The 24,249-nt window shown below is 40.4% G+C and overlaps 1 long non-coding RNA gene across 1 annotated transcript in view; it reads left to right on the forward strand.

Annotated features, from left to right (window-relative positions):
* Nucleotides 1-8,458: 8,458 nt before the first annotated feature.
* LOC146548876 (uncharacterized) overlaps nucleotides 8,459-24,249 on the forward strand; it is a 100,016-nt gene continuing 84,225 nt past the window's right edge. The window contains exons 1-2 of the long non-coding RNA XR_014890357.1: nucleotides 8,459-8,628; nucleotides 15,145-15,269. This is a non-coding gene — a long non-coding RNA (uncharacterized LOC146548876). The remainder of the gene's footprint in view (nucleotides 8,629-15,144; nucleotides 15,270-24,249) is intronic.

Raw genomic sequence — 24,249 nt, forward strand, 5'->3', positions numbered from 1 at the left:
GTGATGCTGCGCTTTGACACAAGCTTAAACCTTCTTTCTCAGGTTGAATTTGTGTGTTCAAGATATCTGAAATTTGTGATGAAGCTAAATTGCAGAGAAACAGCAGCACAGTAAGGCAAGTGCTACTTTATTGGTCTATGTGGCAGTGCAGGAGCAGCTGTAGTATTATTTGTTTGTAAAGCAACATTTGCACAAATGTTGTTGCCAACTCTGCGCAAAGCAACACTTCACCTGCTGAATGATGGGATTGTCTAATAAACGCTCTCAGCTACATAAACCGCAAATGGTGCAGAATGCATTCGGGCCAATAAAGGTGTAATGACTTGAATGAAGTTGTATAATAGTCTCCCAGAAGCCTGGAGAAAAGTGTCAAGTACAGGAGGAAGAGGGGGCCTAAAATTATCGGTTGGTGTTGATTTATAGGAACATTAAGGCAAAATCGTTAGATTAAATGTCCTCCTCACAGATATATGAAACTGCACACGAAGCACATCCCTGAAGCCTTTGCTCCTGTTTACTATTTTTATTGTATTTTTCTGCCTTGTTTCTGCTGCAGTGCGATTCCTGCTGGTCATGATAATCTTTTTCGTGACATTCCTCAGATGAATAACCCTTTGGACACAAATCAAATCACAGAGAAAATGAAATATCAGACGATGATGATGAAATGACAGTGAGTAACCTATACCTGCGAGGGTTTACTGTGGGTTACAGTGAGTAAGCCTCCCTCACGTGGAGGCAGGTCTGCTGGTATTATGCAACCGTCTTCATGTGTCCATCCTGTATTGCGGGTCATTTGTCAGCCTGAGCTGTTGCTCATAAGAGGATCAGATATATTGTTTGGAAGGAAGGATGATAAAATATCTTCTGTTCTTCTACTGTTTGGATCTATGTGTGAGGAAACGAAGTCACGTGCAGAATAACTTGTACAGTTTTTGTCTATCTTTGTCATGAAGCCACGTGCAGTGAAACCAAATGGGGTTTTTTTTTAGTGCTTGCGAGTATTAAACTAGAACAAAGATATAATTTACTAAAGCTTTAGAAATCTTGAATAAGTATTGTTTTTAGATTTTGTAAAATCCCATTGAGTCTTATTACCAACTTCCTAATAGTTACAACTGCAGAACTAATGCCTTATTAACTTGTTTTACTGCTTCCTTTTATAACTTTGTATCTTTAAATAAAATAACAGTTCTATAAAAACTTAGCATTCATAATGCATTGACCACTGAATACAACAAAATATACCTGCAACCTGAAAATGTGTTTAATTTTGTCTTTAAAAAGATTTCCTGTTGCAAAGTGCTTCCACGCATTTGTTTACCTCACTCTTTAATTTTCCATGCCAGGGACTCAGAGGCTTTCCCTGGCACTTTGGCATCAATGGAGAGCTCAGGACTTTCTGGGAAAACAGGATAAATTTAGACTGTATCTCAAGGATTCCTCAGAGATGAAGGATTGCAGGAAACCAGAGTTTTAAACAAGTAATAATAGGCCAAAGAGATAAGGAGGGTGCAGAGGACGGGAAGCAGGCAGAAGATAAACAAGCAGTTGATGAGTGAAGACAAGACAGAGGTGAAGTCTTTGAAGTTTAGAAACACTGGTAGATGTTACTGTTAGAATGTGACCGCATATTTGCAGAGAGGTGATTCTTTTCCTGGTGTGGTTTAGGTTTTTTGTCCCCTTAGATTAAATTCTATTTCTTGCGAGCCACGTCTGTGTGTCCCCCACACTGACCTGTGTGTGAAATTAGGATTCAAACATAAATGGGTATACATCAAACCAACAAACACTCTTTGATAAACTCCCCATCAGAAAACTGTTTTTTGGCAGTTGTGGGAAATCACAATTCAGTTGTTGCTTTTGTTTGACTGATATTTTTTAAAGATTTATATAACATGTGTGTGTAAGCTTCACTGTAAATGTCTTGGACCTGATGTTTATGAAAAGGATGTGAGATTGCAATTCCCGGAAGATGTCAGCTCATATGAAAAAGAAGAAAGTGCGCTTTACCTCTACCAGCTTTGTGATTTTCACAATCACACAAAATACAGTAAACCATTTTCTAATGGGGGAGTTTATCAAATAGCCTTTGGTGGACTTTGATTTTATTACTCTTCACCTTCCATGGTGAAGCGTAATAAAACAGATCAGTGACAATGGAGGAAATCTGGAGCTTCAACTGGAAAACAAAATGGACAATTCTGACTTCTTTGGCTTTACTACGGCACATCCCACTTACTTATCTTTGCGCACGGGATAATGAAAGTTTGAAACGAAGCAGGAGCTGGCAGCAATGTGCTCAATGAAAGGCCCTACATCAAGGAGTGATTCGTTCACAGAAGTAAGTGCATGCTTGGAAACGCTTTGGCTGAAATGGGCAAACTGGCAGGTGTTACAAAAGATGGCTGTTCAAATCTGTCAGGAAGAAATGTTGCTATTAAGTGGAATGAACCCAAAAGTGGTATTTTCATATTTCGTATTTTCACAGGCAGGTGCTGTGTGAGTCAGTGCCAAAAATTAACCATGTTGCTCTTGTTGTAACTAAAATAGTTAACTTCATCAGGAAAAGATCGCTGAATCACAGTTTGAAGTTTTAGAGGAGCATGGTGACATAGGCTACCACACAGCTGTCAGGTGGCTCCGCCTGGGCAAAGTGCTAAAAGAGTTTGGGACCTGAGAGCAAAAATCTGAGAGCTTCATAAGAAAAAAGGGGAAAGACATTCGACATCTCAGATGCAGAACGGAGGGCTTTCATTTGTTGTTAATAATGTAACTGTCCTTCACAAATCCACCTCAGACACTGAAGCTGACTTTAATTCACGTGTTCAAACCCACAGCAGACTAGTCTTATCTCACTGAACAAGAAAACACAGGATAAAAACTGCAGATGAACAAGCAGAGTAACATCAGGTTCCTTTTATATTCTGACTAACCTGCTTCCATGAAGAAAGTTAATCAGAGTGTAAAATGCTCTCTGCTTAGGTCCACAAATAAACACATCAGATAAATTTAGCTGCCGACCACTCTATCATCCAATTAAAGCTGTGAATAGCTACAATCCTGCGCACGGTAAAAAGATTTAGCCCTGACACAGAGGTTTGTAACTCTCACCAAGTTCAAACAAATATTGAACTGAAATATTGAATCTTTTAATACATTCAATAATTTATCTTGTTATAAGGCCAGTGAATGTTTGCTTGGCGATGAGAATAAAATCAAATCATATGTTTGTACACCAAATACGGCCTGTATCATCCACTGTCCATAATCGCAGTGAATGGAAAAGGACGTCATGAGTGCACAGATGGGGAGTTTTAACATATGAGGAGTTCAATCTTTTCAAGGACGGCTACATCAGCTTCTCAGAGAGGAGAGTAAAGCGGCAAAATTAGATCACCTTGATGTCTTCAAATCTGTCAAACAGACTCTTCATTCCTTCCCTCCGGTGGTAAAATCCCCCAGCTCAGCATCTCTGAAGGACAAAAATCCCCCAGAGACAGTCAGGTCAACAGCACATCGCTTCATTTAATGAAAGCAGATCTCAGCTTTTCCTCCACTAGTGTTTTAAGTTCCAGTGTTTAGGTGCCCCAACTAGAAGATAAGACACATGGTAGTTAAATTTCTAAGAGGTTAATTAGATCTTTTTCCAAAGAATGAATATAAAAGAACTGAATAATGGTGAAAGGGATAACCACAACAAAGGACCTCTCAAAAGTTCTTTTGGTTGAAACCACTCACCTGATTGATCATGAATCACTTTTGAACCTTGCAGAATGTGTCTAAAAGCTTGTTTGGCAGCTTCTCTAACAAGCTGTCACAAAAACAGCCCTCCACTGTATTTATTACTGACTCATCCTCCAGAAGAGTGAAGGCTTAATAAGATAAAACTCCCCGACTGTGCACTCGCAGCATCTCTTCATGGGTACAGCAAATGTTCACTGACGCATGAAGGATTTTGTGTTTGAAAACAAGATTTAAAAACAAAATCCTGACCCACTCGGCCCATCAAATAAAGAACAAATGCTTTATAAGAACCAAACTAAATCAACTACATACACGTATTAAAGGAATAGTGCAACATTTTGGGAAGAAGCTTAATTTGATATTCCTGGGAGCTCACTCTGATTACTGAGCCCACTCTCATATCAAAACTAGTTAGCTCAGCTTAAAGACTGGAAACATGTGAACATGTACATGTAAAGTTAAGCATCATTTTTCAACACGCAATGGCATTTTGAATATTTAAACCAACATTGTGATCATTTTCTGTGAATTAAACCTTTTACCCAACAGTCTCGTGGCCTCCCTGAGTATACGCTGTTCTAAAGACATTAGCTCTTACAGGACTAGTTTCCTGGAAAATTCAATACAGTTTAAAATATGAGTTTTCCTTATTGTTGTCTCTGAAAAGCCTTTCCTGATTACCGTCTGTCTTAGTGAAGCCTTCTGCCCAGATACAGAGGATAAAGATTGAAGATCAAAGTGTCGAGTTGAGTCCCCGTGCATAATAAATCTGAATTTAATCATGGACAAATTTGGCACATTGTTTGAGAGCATGACTCACCACTATTGTCACAACAGCAGCAAGACTCTGTGACACCACAAAAGGAGAGCGCTGATGGGAAATGAAAAAAAAAGAAGAAGAAAAATACAGAAATGGAGGAAAAAGCAACTACACGCACCAAGATTCACACATATTTCAACAAATTTCATACAGCGTGGCTCTCTGATGTAGCTCCATGCCAGAATTCAGAGTGTATGAGAGGGGAAGATGCTCTGCACAGTTTTTCATATTCGAGGTTATGTGTGTGTGGATTATTCAAATGGTGTCATATCACATGCTTAAAACCCAAATAACAGACGGAGGGAATAGTTTGAGTAAGCAGAAGCTGTCGTCTTCTGGCATAAAGCCATCTTTGTTTTCGCCTCTGTTTAGGTTTTATGTCAGAGTGAGCCAGCTGATTGGCTGCTCGAGCTGTATAGGGGAGATCTCCTCATTCAACAGACACACATGCACTCTCTCTGTCTCTCTCTCTCTCACACACACACACACACACACACACACACACACGCACACACACAAACATTGTCTATATCTTTGTTTAATTTCCCGGAGGTTCACTCTCACCTCAGACCAGGTCTTCATACTCTGGTTATGATTATGTGAACTTTTTTGGTCCCCCAAAAAAGGAGGCAGGTTCCCACAATGTGACTGTGTAAAACTGATTTTTGTACCCACAACATGATTAGCACGCACACACTTACACACACACACACACTGCTATTCCTTCTCCATCCTCATTTGCTCTGCTGTTCTTCCCTCCAACAGCTGCAGGACTCTCAGCATCTCCTGCACAGCTGACCCGGATCTACTGACAGCAATGAAAAGAGCTGTTGTTGTCCACTGGTGACTCCTCCCCACCCGCTCCCTCTTTTGTATCCCTACACAAACAGACATACACACACAAGCACACGTGCACAACATCACTTTACAGCAGCAGGAATCACAAGCACAGACTTGTGGTGTCATCCTAATCCCCATTTATGGCGTTTTACTTTGTTGAACCCTCAGATTAAAGGTGGATGAAAGGCTCGTAGCTGCATCTTAGCTTTTGCCTAAAAATCTTTGAACTGTTCCCAAAGTTCCCTTGTTTTGAGCTGCTTTTCCACAGGTCTGTCATTTTTTGTTGTTTGACCTAGATCCATTATGCAATTGTGATTTGTACTGTCATGTCCCACATTTTGCAGCAGGAGAGGAAGGCGGGTGCAGTCAACAAATCGTTTCCTGTCAGTTTTCTCTCTCTCTCTCTCTTTTTCTTTTTTTTTTCTGCAGCAAGGCTTCAGTTACAAAGAAGCCCACAAGCTGTATTTTGTTCTGCTCACATCAAAACACACAGTGGATCCATCTCGTCTGTCTGTCACACACCCACTGATCTTATTTTATTTATTTAATTTCTTTAAAAGACTTACAGGAAGGCTGTGAAATGAAGCCTTCCTGATTTCTTTTCCTTTTTTGTAGCAGCAGAGCTCCCTGAGTTGTTTCATCTAAGTGTTTCTTGGAATAATTATGGCTCGCTGGTGCTTTTTGTCATTCATTTGCGTTGAATACTTTATAACGTAATGGCTTGTCTGCGTGCTACAGACCCAACTGGCATTCTTTCAGGCCATTTGAGTTCAGTCAGTTTGTGCAGCAGCAGCACCAGCACCAGCAGGGGCAGGGGCACTTCAGGTTGGAAAGGATCCCACCCTGAGCTCTTTAAGGGACAAAAACAAAGCCAGCCGCATCAAAACAAAACAAATCAAAATGAGAGCAAGTAAAGGGATGCAGACATGAGGGAAATGAGGGCAGGGACTTCACAGAAAGGGAGTGGGTGAAAGGCGTAAAAAGGAGGACACAGACAGAAGGGAACAGCGGCAGGAGAGAGATGGATGGAGAGGATAAAGGAGGGCGAGAGTGAGAGGAGACAATAACGGGGGCTGCAGAACGAGGGCACAGACGGTCAGAGAGGGACGGTAAGCTCAGCTGTGGCTGCTGCCGAAGTCAGACTGGTTCACCTGATGACACATCTGTCGGTCTGACTCACCCAGACTCTGTAATCTCTCTCTTAGAGACCTGCAGGAAGCAGCAGACAACACACTGGGAAAACACAACACACACCGCAGATGGATTACATGATGTTTCAGGCCAGTTTTCAGGCCTATATTAAACAGCAGATATCCATTTGTGTTGTTGTGAAGGAAAAACAATAAAATAGGTCTTTGTTTGTGATTTGAACTCTTTTAACTCAAAGCTGAAATGCTCAAATTCAGTCAAAGGTCAAACAGATAAGTCGATTATCTGAAGATCAGAGATTCCTGAGTGAATTCTCTAACAAAATAACTCTCCTTATCCTTATCTCCAGGCTGCAATGATTCAAAACTTTAAACAGGAGGTTAAATAACAGCAATAAAATAAGGAGTTTCTCACACTGAGGCTTTTCTGAAAGCTCTTAAGTGCACCTCTAACCACATTTCATGCAACAGAAAGGAAGCACAAAAATGTGGCATCCTGTTTAAATAACAGTAAGACAAGGTGACTCTGGAAGAACAACCTGCAGATTGGAAAGAGCTAAGAAATTACATAAAAACACAGACTTATAAAATATGCAGGGGCTCTGATTAAAGCAAATATATTAAGAAAATGTTCAAATTAGCCCCGCTTTGACCAATTATGTAATTAATATGATGGATACACCTTTCAGCAGGAGTAGCAATAATGGATGCAGTATTTTTCTTCTGCATTTAATAATTAGAAAACACTTTAAATTAAGTGTTTTACATTTTTGTGTGTGTGTGTGTGTGTGTGTGTGTGTGTTTTACATTGCATGCCACACTGATGCAAATCGTGTTTCAATGACTTCCCTGTCACAATGGGGCAGAAATTCAGTTTGAACATTCACAATCAGAAATACTTTATTAATCCCGAAGGAAATTACATCACATTTGAAACTTCACCGAATGGAAAATATACGTTGTTTTAGCCTTCAAAGGTATGTGTGTGTGCCTCACAGAGCCTCAAAATTCTGTGTCAACACATATGTAAAGGAGTTCAAGGCTTCCTGCTTCTGTTTGAATGAATAAAAAGGCTTTTACAGCCTTTATACAGACTAACCATACTGTGGATCCATGTGGTGATGCTGCCATCTAGTGGGTAAAAATGGTTGTGCAACGCTGTAGCACGAAAGCTGGTTTACTTTTCCACTTCAACCCTTTAAAGCCAAGAGTGTCATTGTTGATGAGTTTTTGAGGGTTTTTGAGACTTCTTCATCATTAGTTATTTGTCTTCTTAAGCTCATGAAAGTTACAGAATTTATAATGTGATCACGAAACAATAAAATAAAAAAGTTCAACATGTAGATGGTAAAATCTGAATATCTTATATAGCTTTCATGTAAACCAGTCAGACTGTATATAAATAATACTCATGTATATATAGTCCTATACAGGTTTCATTTGTATAACAACAACACAACTGTTACCTCAGGGTGTTTTTAGGTAAAGGCCCTAAAATGTTAGAGAGAAAGACCCCAACAATCGAACGACCTCCTGTGGGAACACTTGGCGAAGGTGGGAAAGAAGAACCCCTTTTAAACAGAAAGACTCAGGCTCAGGCAAAAGAGAGGAGAAAAAGGCCAAAGCACAAGCCAAGGGAGAGAGATGACATTTAATGACATGCAATAGAGGGGAGATAAAGGTCTGAACCTAAAGTTTTAGGAAAGGAAAAGGTTCATGGCAATATCAAAACTAGAGAAGGTGTCTGTCTCCTGAACTCAAACTGGGAACCGGTTCCACAAGTTCTTTGAACTTTGACCTTTAAGCTGCACGGAGGGAGTTTCATGACTGAACTGAGAGGATGAATTTTGGAGGAGCCCGCTGAGCAAAAGAGAAATAAAAATGGAGAGCCAGGTGCTGGTGGGCGTGGCCTGCTAGCCTGCTGACAAGCTAACAGACCAACAACAGATATTCGGAAAACTTTCATCTCTCAAGTGAAACAAAATAAAAATGATGGAAGAAGTCGAAGACCTGCTCTCTAAAGATTTCAACCACCTGTTCAGCGGGATGAAGCGAGGACAGTGAAACGCACAGGTGAAACATCTTTGAGTGTTTGCTGGTGTTTACAGCAGTTGGAGTCAGTCACTATTTGTGTGTTCACCATTTTTATTATCAGCAGGTTATTTCTGCTGCGCTGAAACCTGTTTGTGTTTGACTTATATTGAATATTAAGCATGATTTTAAGTGACCCGATGGGTGTGCTAAACATAGCCAGTCTTTATTAGCCTTAACTCGAGAAAACTTAAAACCAATTTGGAGATGATGGGCATCAACTTTCTCTCATAAACATTTCGTGTCGGAAAGTAATTATCGGTTTAAACTGTTGTTACTTGTTGACCTACAGTGTAATATGTCAAATATGTGTCTTATGAATTATATCAAGACATTTTGAACCAAAAATATTTTGAATCTGTCATAAAGGATTGGATTAGACGGGTCATGTGACTCTTCTGCGCTTAAAGGATCGCGAAAGTGCTGCTGCTCCAATCAGCGGCGTTATCAGATGATGCTAAAAACGTGATTATAAATGTGTACAGGAGACACAAATACAGCAGTAACATCCATCATTGTTGCAGATAAAGATGTAAAATAAACATTTGAATTCATGTTAATTATTTTATTGTTGAATTTCCAGTCGGTGCTGTTAATTTCTAAGGTGATGGCTGCACGTAAAAATCAAATGTCACTGTCCCACAGCCTAACGACTTTCCTTTGCTTACTTTGTGCTGAGTATATTTTATTTCCTGTGATCTTTGTGTAACGAGAGCACTGCACAAGCGGCTTTAAATCGTGCAGGGAGCTGAAATGTTTTTGCTTCTGCGGTTGTTTCAAATATTCTTTCCCAGTAGAGGGCAGTAGATCCATGTGCATGGATGATGATGATGATTATTCCCTTGCACGCCAGCCTTAACTTCTCAGTGTATTGTTTGTGATTTTAAATCACTGACTGCCAGTTTAGTCTGGACCTAACCTGTTTAGGCAGAATACAACAGTAGTGACGCTCCATCAGTGTGACTGTTGCAAATGAAGTGTGGGCTGGCTTTTACTGACTGCGCTGCCTTTTTCAACACTGGCGGAGCTGCTTCATGCATTGCTGTTGGGATCCCGGAGCAAAAAGAGGTTTCAGGGTTTTACAGAGGGTAGATCCATCCATCCATCCATTTTCTGTTTATTCAGGTTGCATAGGGTAGCAATTAAGGAAGAGATGCCTGGAATTTCAGCCATCTAAACCAGCTCTTCTGAGGGGATAGAGAGGCCTCCCCGATCCAGCTGAAAGACAAAATTTCTCCAGTGTGTCCCGAGTCTGCTCTGAGGTCTGCTCACAGTTTGACGTGTCCAAAACACCTCACAGGTGACCAGGGGAATCCCTGATCAGATGCCGAGACCATCTCAAATGGCTCAGTTTGATGTTGAGGAGCTACTTCATGAATCATGGTGGAGGGGCTCTGTGAGCATGTGATCCCAGTGTAGTTGGGCAGCCCCTGGTCCTGGATGTGGAATCATACTAACACCCGCAAGGAAGATAATAACTAGGAACACCAAACTTGTCAAGATCAGAGATACTAGGTCTCCATGTTGGAGCGAAGCCCGAGGCAGGGTTGGAGGCCTTGGCTGTTTCATAGCCGCCTGTCCAAACAAATGCACTACAGTAAAAAACAAACACATTTATTTCAGTCATCTATCATTGTTGTGTAGTTTTTTCTTCCAGCCTGTCATGTACATTGTTTAATAATTTCCTGATAAATGAACCAGTATCAGATAAAGAGACAAAAGCCGAAACAATTAGTGAATTTATCACTGGATTAAGAAGACAGTCAAGCTGTGAAGTTTTTTTTATAGAGAAATACTTTACATTCTGTGACTTCATGCTTGTCGCTGTGATTATTTGCTCTTTTTCTTAGCAGCCTCTGATATTAAACTGAAGTATTTTGTTGCCTGTGAATAGTAGCTGAATATTTCAGTGTATTTGGTCCAACTTAGGACTTAACTGGAGTTAACTTAGGTCTTGACTAGCAGCTGTTCTTCATCATAAGTGTGACCTTGTGATTCTGCTTGATATTTTCTACCAGCCTGAGGACTTTACCGTGGCAGACAGAGGAAACAGGAGGCCCATGTGGCAAGCGACTTGGCCGGCTCGAGGGGCCTGCACTGTTGCCACAGAGAGAAAATTGGGGGGCAAACAGACAACTTTGGTCTCACACCTTGAACGTCCAGAGACAAAGAGCGATTCAGTTCTTAACAGTCCATCCCAAAAAAATTACAGACTGAAACCGTTTATGACTTTTATTTCCTCTAGTTGGACCAAAAACAGTCTTTTAGTCATCTTGGCTTGATTTGAAATAAACAGTAAGAGATTTGGAGCTTTTAGAAACGCTGTAAAAGAAAAGGAAATGCTGAATTTATAACACAGGACAAAGTGAGAGCTTCATAAGGAAAGTTACTGCAAATAAGTCATAGTTTTATTTCTTTAATGTTGTTTTTAGACTCACTGAAGGCCAAAAATCCTGCCTGAAATTGAGATTTGATTAATTGCCCAGCTTCAGCCTGCTACAATGTTATTTAAAAAAACAAACAAACTGGAAATGAACTCAAAGAAGTAAAAAATGGTTAAATGAACAGATGTTATGACAGAAATCCATTTTACCTGTTCATTTTCCTCACCCGCTCATGTCCAATAATATTTGCAGGTTAAATAATTCATTGTATACAATGAATTCTATAAACAAGGTTAAATCTTTGCTTCCATCCTCTTCTTGTACATATGCTGATCTGCTGTTGTGTCTGATCCACCACACAAATAATAATTATAGTGACCGGGCAGTAGTGCATCAATCAAGTCAAACGTATTGACTGCTACACACTTAATATTTGCCACATCTCTCATTATCAAGCATTTTGCACAGTGATCTGCTTTTTGCAGCTTGAGGTGACTGTGTTTGTGTGCACAGTCATTGTTCCATCCATCAGATATCACCACTTCTATTATTGAAGGTGCTCTACAAGAGATGAGACCACAGATCCATTATTTCAAGGCATCAGGATCAAAACTGCCTAAATCATTAATTAATTTGTAAATAAATAAAGACAGAGGAAATAAAACCAGACATATCAATTTATGGTATATTTTATTAGTGCCCAAGTTATTATTTTCTTTAAGTAGGATGTTCAGTGGTTTTTCTGACTTTCGTTTTCTCTTACAAAGTACTTCTAAAGAAACAAAACAGCTCAGATAGCTTAACATTTTTGTGCTACATGTTCCTGTACGCTGTTTAACCACAGCTAAAGTTTCTACACATCCTCTCTGCTGGCGTCCTGTATGTTTGTGTGTCTGTCTGCCTGTCTGTCTGTCTTTGACCATGAGGCCTTTGGGGTCAAACTTGTTAACCTCTCCATTGAAGATCGCATCATCAGCGGGGATTTTGGTGCAGTTCACTACACCTCCAGGGGCACAAACAGACACCCTGATCCCACAGGCAGAACGTAGCTTTCATCGCCAAGCAAACATTTCTTCCGTCAGCGGATCAGGCCTCTCACCCTCATCCCCCATTAGCTCGACGTGTTTCACTCCATTACTCGTTTTTAATGCTGTAGATACAGAGCGAGGAGATGCAGTAGAGCTGACGGCAGCGTGGAAAATAGATTTGTCTTGTGAAAGACGAGATCCACATGCTCGCAAACTCATCAGCGGCTTTGAAAGAGACATTCACGGTGGCGCCTTGAGCGTGAAAATTAGCTGTTTATTTGGGGTGTGATGGGATTTATGGGACCTGAAAGTGAAGTCTTTAAGCTCCCTTTTGGGGATTTTGGGACAACTTGTTTGTTGTTGTAGAGCAGCTTGTGGTGTTAACCCACGACCCCGCTGCCCTCTGACCCCCAGCACAACAGCTCTATCCACGCGTCAGGGAGAAGGGCTTTCACAGCGGAAACATCCAGAACACGGGCGAGTCTCGCAGGGAGGGAGGTCAATTAGAGTCAGGATCAAAAACACCGCACAAGAGGACAGCTAATAATCTGACTGCAGGAAATATGCAAATAGATGCCACAAGCAGTTTGGAGGTTTCTGTGGAGCAAGTGAGTGGATTAAACGACTGATTAAAATGGGAGGCAGAGCCTTTCCTTCAGAACTGGCTCCCAGTTTGGATTTGAGAAACGGACACCCTCTCTGCTTCTACGATTGGACTCAAACGTTTATGGAAAAGTAAAGCTTAAAGTTAGGGCTAGTTCAGGTGACTCCATACCACCCCATCATTAAGCTGCTACAGGCTCCGACCGAGTCTTCTTTTCACTCCCCACATATTTATACACCTCTGCAGCACGTCAGTAAACTTTAGTCTTTGCTTTAGTCTATATTTTGTCATGACATCCCAGCTCTCTTTTTTTTCCCCTCTCTCTTTCCAATCACCAAACGACCTGTCACAGCAGATGGCCGCCCCCCTCCCCCCTCCCCGAGCCTGGTTCTGCCAGAAGTTTCTTCCTGTTAAAAGGGAGTTTTTCCTTCCCACCATCACAAAGTGCTTGCTCACAGGGCGTCGTTTTCATCATTGGTACTGAAGCACCTTGATGTGGCTGTTGTGATTTGGTGCTATTTAAATAAACCTCAGCTGAATTCAATTCAAGTGGCTCATTTATGATCCTAGCTGTATATTTATATGCACCACTGTGATATGTCTAGTTATAAAACTATTTTCTAGTTTGAAATTGTTAACCTGTTGCAGGGAGAAGGTTCCTGGTTTGAAGTTATATGTTGTCTCTGTGCCTGTGAGTACAGAGCTTCTGGGTACTGTAGTTTTCTTCCTCAGCCAGAAGATGTGCTCGTTAGATTAATTTAGAATTTGGCCACAGGTGTGAATGGCTGCCTGTTTTTTTTTAGGTATCAATTTTATTAGTCATAAGTAACCACACTAAAAAACGCTTTAGCTGCTAAAATAGCTTGATCACATGGGCTTAGCTTGTTGGATTATCAGACTTACACATCCACAAAATATTAATGTTTTATTAAATGTAAAAGGCCTCTGCCTATGACTGGTGCTTAGTGACTGGTACTCTCACTATGACCACAAGCTGTGGATAGTGAGAGGAAAAAATGAAATATTTGATGCACGCAGCCAAAATGAGTTTCTTCCATAAAGCATTTGGGCTCATTGTTAGCGACTGGGTGAGCAGCTCAGACTCAGAGTAGAGCTGCTCCTCTTTCTTAGGTTCAGATGTTTGATCAGGATGCCTCTCGATGAGATTTCAGGCATGTCTTTCTGGGAGGAGTCCCCAGGGTCGACCCAGGAAATGCAGGAGAGGTTACATCCCTCAGCTGGCTTGGGAACTCGTCGGTGCCCACTACTGGAACAGCAAGAGAAAGTAGCTGGGGAAATGGAAGTGGATGGATGTTTTCTACTTTTAATATCCATTTAGTCTCATTTTAAGAGTTTAGAAGACGCGTATACACATTTTTACAATTAATTGTTTCTGCCTTTGTGGAATAGCTTTGGCTTAGGAGGTAGAGTGTGTTTCTCACTAACTGAGAGGCCAATTTTACACTTTGCATACATTGATTAGTGAGTGTGATAAAGTGATTAATTAATATGGCTCCCTGTGTAAAAGCTTTAAGTGGTCAATAAGATCAGGGAAATGTTAAATAATCACCAATCAATTTGATCTGTGCTGCCTTCTGAATTATTTGATAAATTTTATCTCCAAAAATATTCATCACAAATTCCTGCATGAAGTAATCAATCAAGTTTTAGTTGATTTTGCAGTTGGTTCCCGGAGGAAGGAGCTACAAATCTGAGTGCTCGTTTTCCAAATTCAGTGTGAGCTTTTTGGGGACAGGCAGAAGGAATCGTCACATTTAACTGGCTAGCGTTTGGTGTTCCTCACTGGTAAATGATTAATAGAAAATAACATTATTATGAGACCAATGATAGGCGATCGTATATAAAAGTGTGAATAAAACAAATCATTCACGTTGCTGTATTGGGTAACACGTCAAAGGAGTGGAAAGTGGAAAACTCCCAGCGATGTATCCTCCAGCCGCAGGTTATATGCGGTCTAAGTGGAAAAATTTCAGCTTGCACTGATGTTGCATGTGACATTTTTTTTTTGTCTTGATTTAAAAACATGATTATCTATCAACTCTTTTACAGTAAGATCATATCCCCGTTTTCGAAGCAGTGTTAAATATATTCGGGTGGGTCAGGTGTAAAATCATGCACATTTAATGTTCTCATTTGTTGCATTTAAAACGTGGTTTTAATTCAAGACATTTCACCCACATGTGATGCAGGCCTAAAGCTTTTTTCCTTTTTTTTCTCCACACAGTCAATGCACTGTATACAGTACATTGTTTTCCTCCGTGGAAAGAATTTTTAGCTCCAGCTAATGAAAGCCAAACTTAAATGGGACATTGAAGCGATCTGGTCAGTGTTCCTGCTCTTTATCTTCTCTGAAACTCTGCATCTATCAGACGGTGACACCGCACTGAATTTTATCACTGTTTTTGTTGTAAGCTGCCTTCCAGTGAGGTTACAAGGTGCATATTTCGATCTGTTTTTTCAGGTGACAAGTTTTCCATCCACCTCGGTTGCTTGACTGGACGCCTGCGTACCCCAGCCGAATAACTGCTGAGGGAGGGTTTTGTTCCTGTCTGTGAATCCTTCAGGCCGTCGTCGGGGAATGTGGAGGTGGGTGACCGCAAACATCCGTGTGCCAGCACCGTGCCACACATGCATCCAACGGGGTCGCATTATCTTCAAAGCCTGTCGCCTTCAACATGTGATACGACTCAGAGCTCAAAATAAAAAATGGAAAAAAAAAGAAATGGCAGACATCTTGCATTCCTGAGCTCATTCCACAAAGTACAATAACTTCCTTGAATTCTTCGACCCCCGGCGGCGGAGCCAGGGCACATCCTGTTGTCCTTGCAGCACTTCCTGCTCATGCAGCTCAATCAGGCTCCTTTGTTGCCATGGCCACTGGAAAACAGTGTAGTCATGCTTAATAGGCACCCAAACACGTAACGCTCGGATGATTATGGATCAAAGATCTGGCAGATATTTTTTTTTCAAACCTCTAACATCCACTTTTCAAGCTTTACTGCTATTAGAATAACTTTATTCGAGAGTCTGACTGCATATCATTTAATTTCTGGACTGGCTTGATGCTTCTCTTCATTCATTCCTTGTGATGTTAAAACTGAGAAAGACTTTATATGAGTCATTAAGACTTTATGCTTTTATGTCTGCACCCTTCTATCAAATACAAATGTTGTTTTTGTGCATTATTTTGTACCCATCTTCTCCAACATATCTGAGTTACAGCGATGTATACTCAGTGTAAATATATTCATTCGTTTGTAAAAGAAAGTTTTCACAGGACTTCTTGCTGTCGCTTGAAAAGCAAATTCTTACTGCTTCCATAGGAATTAAGAGTGTAAGTAGCAGCCAGTTGCTGCTAGTCAAATGCACTTGATTAATTGATCGTCAGCAAGTATGAACACCTTAGTAAAAACAGACATTTTGGCAGTTTGCTAGGAAGCATTCAGGTGTTAACAGAGCGTTAAGGAGGAAAGACATCAGTAATGATCTTAGAGAAGCAACGGTTGTTGCGTAGCAGTCTGGGAAGGGTTATAAAGTCAACCAATTTAAAGTCTATCATTCTATTGTGAGAAAGATTATTAGGTAGAAAACATTCAAGGCAATTCTCAGCCTGAGTGGAAATCCCAGAGAGTTCATCCCAAGGTCAGACAGTGCGATTCTTAGCAGAATTTTAAAAAACCCAAGCGCTACATCTCAGACTCTACAGGCCTCAGCTAGCATGTTAAATGTTGAAGTTCATGAGAGTAAAATTAGAAAAAGACTGAACAAGTGCGGCTTGTTTGTTAGAGGTGCCAGGAGAAAAGCTTCTTCAGTCTAGGTTTGAACAGTTGCTTCTGAAAAAAACCACAAGACAGATTTCAATTTTTCTCTGTTATATTATGTTTAATTGCTGACAACAGGCGAAGTACAAGATTTGATACTACAGTAGTGCATTTGTAGTCTGAGTTCATTGTGGTACAGCGGGCTATGGCTGCATATTTAGTTTCTTCAGCAGGAACATTGGACAATAGATGTATTGTGCCAGGTGTAGCAAAAAGATCATTTTCGTATGTAGTTACTGGGTGGAGAATTTTAACGTGCATGTGCAAAAATGCACAAAAAATGCAAAAGCAATCAAAGATGGCAGAGTTGTGGTAAACATTAGCTAAATAACATATATGCACAGTGTAAAAGCCTAAAAATACAAGCACAAATCCACTGGATCATGACCTTTAATGCTTTCCTTAGTTTCATTCTAATTGTACATATTTGTTCATTTGAATTAGTTTCCCTATTACTGAGAGTAACATGACTAGTATTAGACACTGGCTGTATTTTAAAGGATTGTGCAGACAGAATAGTTAATAGTAACTGAGGTAAAACTGTGTTTATTTCTTTTCAATCAATTCTGCCTATCATAAGATCATTCGATTTTTGTTCATTAGAGTGTGTTTGGGTGCAGATGATGAATTATTTGTGAGTGAATGAAGTGCCCCTTTCAATTTTGCCAATATATAAAGTACTTAGGATAAAGTTAGGTAAAGGTGGCTTTGCATGTGTGTGGTTGTGTGAGTAAAAACACTAAAGTAGGTCTGGATGAATTGGGTCTTTCACTCGTGGAAAGACCCAAACGGCTTTAATCAGCAAATCAGTGCTCACTTTCCTAGACTGTGCATTCGCTTCACTCTGTTTACTGTTTCGTTTGTGGGTGAACACTGCATCAGAGTTGCTCTCTTTCATAACTACTCTCTCGCTTGCCAGCACAATGTTCATTTGTCAGCTTCCAGCATGGCAGCTCCAGCCAAACTTTCATCCTGCTTAGTCAAACAGAGAAAGGAGCAAAGCGAGCAGGCTCTCCTGGGATCATGCTAACCCTGGAGGGATGCATTCAATTCTGCTTCCTGCACTGCTGTGTCTTTCCAAGAGTTTACAAGCCGGAGGAAACAAGGCTGGCAACGGACCCATTTTAAAGAGATGTTTAGCAGGTCAAAGTGTTTCTTCACTTTGCCGTCTTTGATTTCTTTATGTAAGATTTATTTTTCCTTCAGCGATTAGATGATGTTTGCCTGTGAAAACAGAGCAGGGATGTTACAAACCCTCATACCCTGATTTGATAGGGATGAGCAGTCGTTTGGTATGGATGGACAAAGATAGCAGACAGTAGTGGCGTCCATGACATCATGTGTCAGGAATGTGATACCACCTCAACTCTGCTCTGGCAGGGTTGACCCGTATGACTGCAGGCTGCACGCCACCCCTGTTTTGGACAAAGATGGGAAAACCTCAGAATTTATTTTTTTTGTTCCCCTAATTTTTCTTGAATTATGTGGTTAATAATAAAATTTTGTCATGATGTTGCCGACAGAACAGTTTATTACATTTTAAAATGCATTAATTAGAGCTTAAAATGGCAATGAGGGTATTCGTGACTGTATACATTTTTCTTCTCTTATGATTCACCCCATATCTTTTCACGCGGAGGAATTTTCACACCGTTTGGGCGAGGCGTATCAGATGGCATACCGGATGCTTTTGTCTCAGCCAGGGCATAGTTATCCGCGGATATTCTTGAGATTGGGTTGTTATCTGACGAACCCCTACACGACCAATGGCAAAACATACAAAAACATAATTGTAACGCGGTATTAGGAATGTGAATACGTTTTACGTTTGTTCCATGTGACGTTTTTGGGGTTTGTGCTAGCAGATGATTGTGTAAACGTCCTTTTTCAGCCCGTCATCATGATGCATCGGTGTCAAATTTTCAGCTCGTTTCATTTGCAGTTATGGAGGTAGACAATCATCGGTTATAATCTCTTATCTTAGATGGTGATGAAGTATCTTCCAATTTTTTTTCACTGTGATAATGTATGTTTTTCAGACTATAGGATAAGAAAGCTATCATTTTTCTGTTAATCATGCTGTTTATTATCAACACTATGTGCTTTCTATAAATATTATTTACATATATGTCATAACTTCACCCACCATGACTTCAGTGCTGTACATTACATGTCTAATGTAACTCCTTTGTCTGTTTATTCTTCATTTTCGCCAAGACGCCACCTTGTTTCTTTGTTTTTATTGATGATGTCATAAGTGTTGGATGGATGTGACTGAGAAACCAAGAGAAGAATAGTGCACACCCATGCTGCCAACTGTTATTAACAGTGTAGCTATGTTGTAAACCACATCCTGGGGGTCTCCAAATTCATAGGCCGCATCTTGATGCATTCTCAATCATCCAGGTAAGTAAATCTCCAAAAGTTGATTCTGTTCAACGTAGCGTTTTGTGGGAGAAACGTTTCGTCAGTCATCCAGGCGACTTCTTCAGTCTCAGTTGACTGCAGGTTAGGCCACATCCTCCTGAGGCTGCATTTGTAGGCCAGTTACGTCACAGCGACACGAAGAAGACTGTCCAAATTCGTACACTCCTCCAAATGCAGCCGACAAATGATTCCTTCTTTTCCCTGAATTTGAAGGATGGGTCGGGTGTATCCTTCGCGGCACAACATGTTCCAAAATTCATAACGCGGCCCAGCCAATTCCAGTTTCCAAAAATGGCGGCAGCTACTAAGTGTTAATATTACTCTTATTACTCTTTCTGGGTCACAAAATAAACTTTTAAGATTTTTTCAGGCGAGAATGTAGCTGTGTAAACTTCAAATATCTGCTCGGTTTATCAAGACGGCACATATTTGTAAAAGTGCTCCGACGTTTTCGGAGACGTCTGTTACCCAACAGCTCGATAGCTAACTGGGGCGAGAACAGCGGACTTGCATTGTTTTCAAACCCCTTGCGGTCTTTCGCTACTCAGGTTAAACATGATATATAAGTCACTTAACTTAAAAATGTTATTGTTTGGCTTTTTTCTGTGTTTTATTTGTTCTGAGTAAATCGGTTTGGTTAGATTACAGCTAATTAAACGTTAAATGGATTAAACAGAAGTGTGAGTTGGTCGAGAATTTACGGTAGTGTCCTGTTATATTTTACATAGCAGGGAGCAGACAGCTGAGGTTATTAAACTCCACCGAGACAGCTGTTGATGCAAAACTGAAGACTAGACTGTCCAATTTCACAGCCGCTCACTTCCGGCCTACCCCGTTTTCGGAGGATCCCGCCCACGTAGACCGCGAAGACTGGGTCCTCAGGAGGATGCGGCCTATGAGTTTTGAAAAGTGCAACACAAACTGTAAACATCGACTGTCTTGAGAGTATTAAGAGAATTATGTTCCAGCAATTGGATACAACTTTTACTTAAAAGGTGGAAAATTCTTCATATCTGGTTTGTGCAGCACTTTTTCCCGTGTTTCTGCAAGCAGGAGAGTAAACAGTGAGTGTTTGCTCTATAAACAACCACAAGCCACACAGTCGCCCCCTGCTGGTCATTAGAAAGACTGCAGACTTATGTCTTCACTTCATAGTCTGTTTTAATTGTAAGTTTTCTGCTCTTTGTATGTAGTAGTTCTAAATGCATTTTACTGAAACGGTGTGTGCAAAAAATATAAAGTAAAATTTATAATAACGCCAAATAATAATGCGCTGGAATTAATGTAGATGTATCACAGACAGTTTAACAGATAGAAGTTGCCTCAGTGGCATCACCAACTCACTCTGCAGTTGTTGCCTCTGTGTTAGCGCTTTGGCTCCCACATGTTAGTTGTTCTGATGCCAGAAGTGAGAGCTAAGTTATCAGCAAGCTGTAATAAAAGATTTTCAATTACTAAAATGGGAGAATAAACTACTTGGATGGTCTGTACCAGAAAAAAACAGGTTTTTGTTTGTTTGTTTGTTTGTTTGTTTTTTGCCCACTTTCTTGTTTCAGATCATGGAGCCATTGACACAATTGTGCTCTGGGACATCATTGCCTTTAGAGGCCTTCTTCTGGCTGATCAAAGACTTGAGGATTTGGTGCGGCTGTGTGCGTGTGAATCACCTCAGTAAATACTTTTCATCACACTTGATATCTTAAGAGATTTTAAAGAAGCCTTTTGGACTTATAAGTGAAAGGCTACTTTAGTTACATTAGAAGAATCATTACCTTTAAATGGCTTTAAAGCACTTGAGGCAAACAGCTGGAACACACCGGCCTATTTGCAGTTTTTGTGTCTCGACATTAGACCTGTTGAAACAGATTAAATGTCTGAATGTTTTCGATGTCACAGTGATTTTCCTGTTTAATATGCTCCACTCTGAGCTGAACTGAGCAACACCATTTATTGGCTCTAACGCGATCAGTGAAATCCTCTCTAAGCCTCTCCCCCTCAGCTCTGCATGCTCATCACACTTCACTCAAATATGTTATGATCTTCTAACTGCTTTCCCCAGCAGGGCAGCACCTAAAGAATGCTGCTTAATGTCACCGGCTGTCAGTCTGACTTTAGACGAGCCGCTCGGTAACACACGAATATGTTAACCCTGTGATGTCACGGTGAGAGAGTAGGGAAGCAGAAGCACAGCCGGCACGCTATGGTATTATTAGAGTGAAGTGTGTGCATGTGCCTGTGTGTTTGTGTACATGCAATACGTTTGCCTAATCAGAGCCCTCAGAGGTATTAAATAAGAGTGTGGGTGTGTGTAGAGAGCAATGTAGTTTAACTGTCATGTATGGAACTGCACTGCACTTCTCTTCAGAGAGCAATAACGATGGGTTGTCTTTAAATTGTCTTGAACTAAGATCAAATTAAACCTCAATGTTAATTCTTGACTTTGGAAAAGTGTTGATAGAATAAGCCGACCCTGAAGTCCATTTTAGTGTCTGTTCCAGTCACAATGAAATTCCAAGAACTGATACTTCACACCAAGTTGATGCCAGAATTCTTAGCTAGCACTTTTCTTTGGTACCAAACTGGAGATACTGGACAACAACATATGGGATGGTGATAGTAAGTGCAGATAAAACACTTGGTCTATTGGGGTCCTTAAAAAAAAAAAAAAAAAAGTTTATGCTCTATTATTAGGATCCACTGAAGAAGCTTGTTGTTAATTTTACAACTGGTGTTTCTTACTTTATTGTTTTTCTATTTTTTCTTTCCTTTTCAGAGACAAAACATTGAGAGAAGAGTATTTAACCTAATCCTGCAAATAATTTATAGGTTAGCAAAAAAAGCACGTCTTTTCTTCACATCGTGTTGATTTTAGACAGTAGTTGCCACTAAGGACATCAATTACAGTTAGAGATTTTGAAAAGTGCCAGAGTTTTGACTGTGTCCTGTAGCTCTGCACCGAGTCCTCACCTCTAACATTACGAGCTGAGCGCTGCATAGTTCTGGTATTTTGATGTCACAAAGCAGAATATAACTGAATGTTGGGCATCAGTAGGGAGGAGAATCCCAGTATAAGACACATGGATGCACTGGGTATTAAAGGCAAACAAGTTACTTTTGCCAGTAAGCAATGGGCAGCGCTGGGTGTAACACGTTACGCCTTAGGCATAACCTGTTGCTGTCATCACATTACATTTTTCTTTAACGAATTACATTTTTCTGTAATGCAGTAAGTAAGTCATTACTGTAATAAATTCAGTAATCACATTGCAGTTACAGTTGTCATTACTTGCATTGCAAATGTTCTGCCAATATCTGCATCAAACAAAGGAAAAAGTAATAAAAACGTTGTTTTTTTTTTTTTCCCCTGCGCCTTCAGCTCATGTGCAAGAAGGCAGAAAGTCATAGAGTCATCTGCAATTTACTTCAATTACTGCATTATACCACTAACAGGGCACTGGCTGTTTGCAAGCATTTACACCAAGAGCTAGCAAAGAACCCAGAGTAATGTTAGTGGCCTATTAAGTGATTGTATGTTGAGCCCAGATAAGCAATCACAGTCTGATCTTTGATGAGTAAGAACAGCATCAATAAGCAGGATGGTAGCCTGTTCCTGTCTCTACAGCAGAATCTCCGTAAACTCTTTGCTCTGGTTGTGAAATTTGCCGTCCAATTTGTGTTAATACGTTAAAAGAAGGATCTTCATCCTCATTAGAAGAATTTATGTCATTAAATCAGATTGCCTAGTTTTTGTATTGTTACCTAGTAGGGGTGCAACGATACACAAAATTCACGGCTCGGTTTGGTTCGATACTTTGGTGTCACGGTTCGATATTTTTTCGATACAAAAAAAAAATGTTCATGCCTTTTTAATTTATCATTTATTAAAAGTATAAATATATATTTTAACTCAAAAGTACAGTTTTTAAATTTAATGTTGCTGAAACAACAAAATAATAAAAATAAATAAATATCTGATTTAGAAATCACTCATCTTTGGAAAAAGAGAGTTTATTACAGAGAAATGTCTCTTTCCAAAATAAAAGCTATACTATACGCTTCTTCTGGGCTATATTCTCAGCAGCATATTAAACATCAGGTCCCCATAAGGAGAATCATGTGCTAACGGCTGTCTAAATGACTCGGGTAAAGTTTGTAGCATGCGTGCTTGTTGTTTTTGTCTGTTTCCACTTGTCTTTGCACTAGGATGATGTCGGCGTAAATGTGCAGTCGTATTCGTTGTGTTCCCACTAGTGCCAGCGTTAATCTCGTTAAAATGACATTAATGCCATAACGCGGCAAATCTCCGTTAACGAGCTACCGCGGATCGCCCCGTGCATGGGGCTGGACGGCCAACACGTTAACAAGCTAACTGCGCTGACGCACTAGTTCCCACCAATTGAGCATTGCGTGGCACATCCGACATACTGTTTTACTTTTGTCCATGACGCGCTTACCATCAGGGTCATACTTCACATGAAAACTAAAATAGTTCCAAACGCCAGATCTGAATGAAGGTGGGGAGGTTCAATTTCGGGTAGCGTTGAGGCAGTTGCCATGTTGCAACGAGCTTAGCTTCTGTCTTGCTAGCTTGCGCTGCACTCAGTGGATCTGCACTCGACAGTGCAGCCTAGGTGGATAAGTCGAACGCAGATCCACTGAGCGCTCAACACAGACAGCATCGTCAGAAGAAAAGTTGATAAAATAAATTTAAAAAATTGTATTGTTCGATACAAATGCGTACCGAACCGAAAGCACTGTATCGAACGGTTCAATATCGATACGAGTATCGTTGCACCCCTATTACCTAGTAATTATGTGACGCATGTTCCAGGGTAATACAAAAGTAATGTAACGAGTAGTGAAATTAATTACTTTGTCCAGAGGGTAATTAACTTAACAATATTAACTAATATAATGTTATTTGTTAAAAAAGAAACCCCAAAAAATGAGTCACGTGTAATACTTTTCTCAGCAGTCGTGGCACTCAGAGCTCCGTAAGCTCACAAATCGGCTTTCATGTTAATTCACAAAAGACCAAAAGCCATTATGCAAACAGTGCCACAGAGCTTTTCAAATGAAAGGAGAAAACACGTAAAGTTTACAACTGAATCTGTACACAGAATGGACAGTGAAACTTTCTATTCACAACTTGTGTTGCCGTTATTGTTTGCATTGTATCGTATACATTCAGCCCATTCTCACTCCCAAGGCGTCGAGTGTTTCGGTTTGGTCAGACGCCACCAGTGTCACAGAAACGGTCCAAACAAACCAAAACAAAGAAACATGACACCAACAACAACCTCGTCTGTGACACACAG

This window comes from Mchenga conophoros, linkage group LG22 (genome assembly GCF_057382185.1).
Source record: "Mchenga conophoros isolate Kocher_MC1m ecotype Shallow Benthic linkage group LG22, M_conophoros_male_GT1.1, whole genome shotgun sequence".
In the NCBI taxonomy this organism is placed as follows: domain Eukaryota; kingdom Metazoa; phylum Chordata; class Actinopteri; order Cichliformes; family Cichlidae; genus Mchenga; species Mchenga conophoros.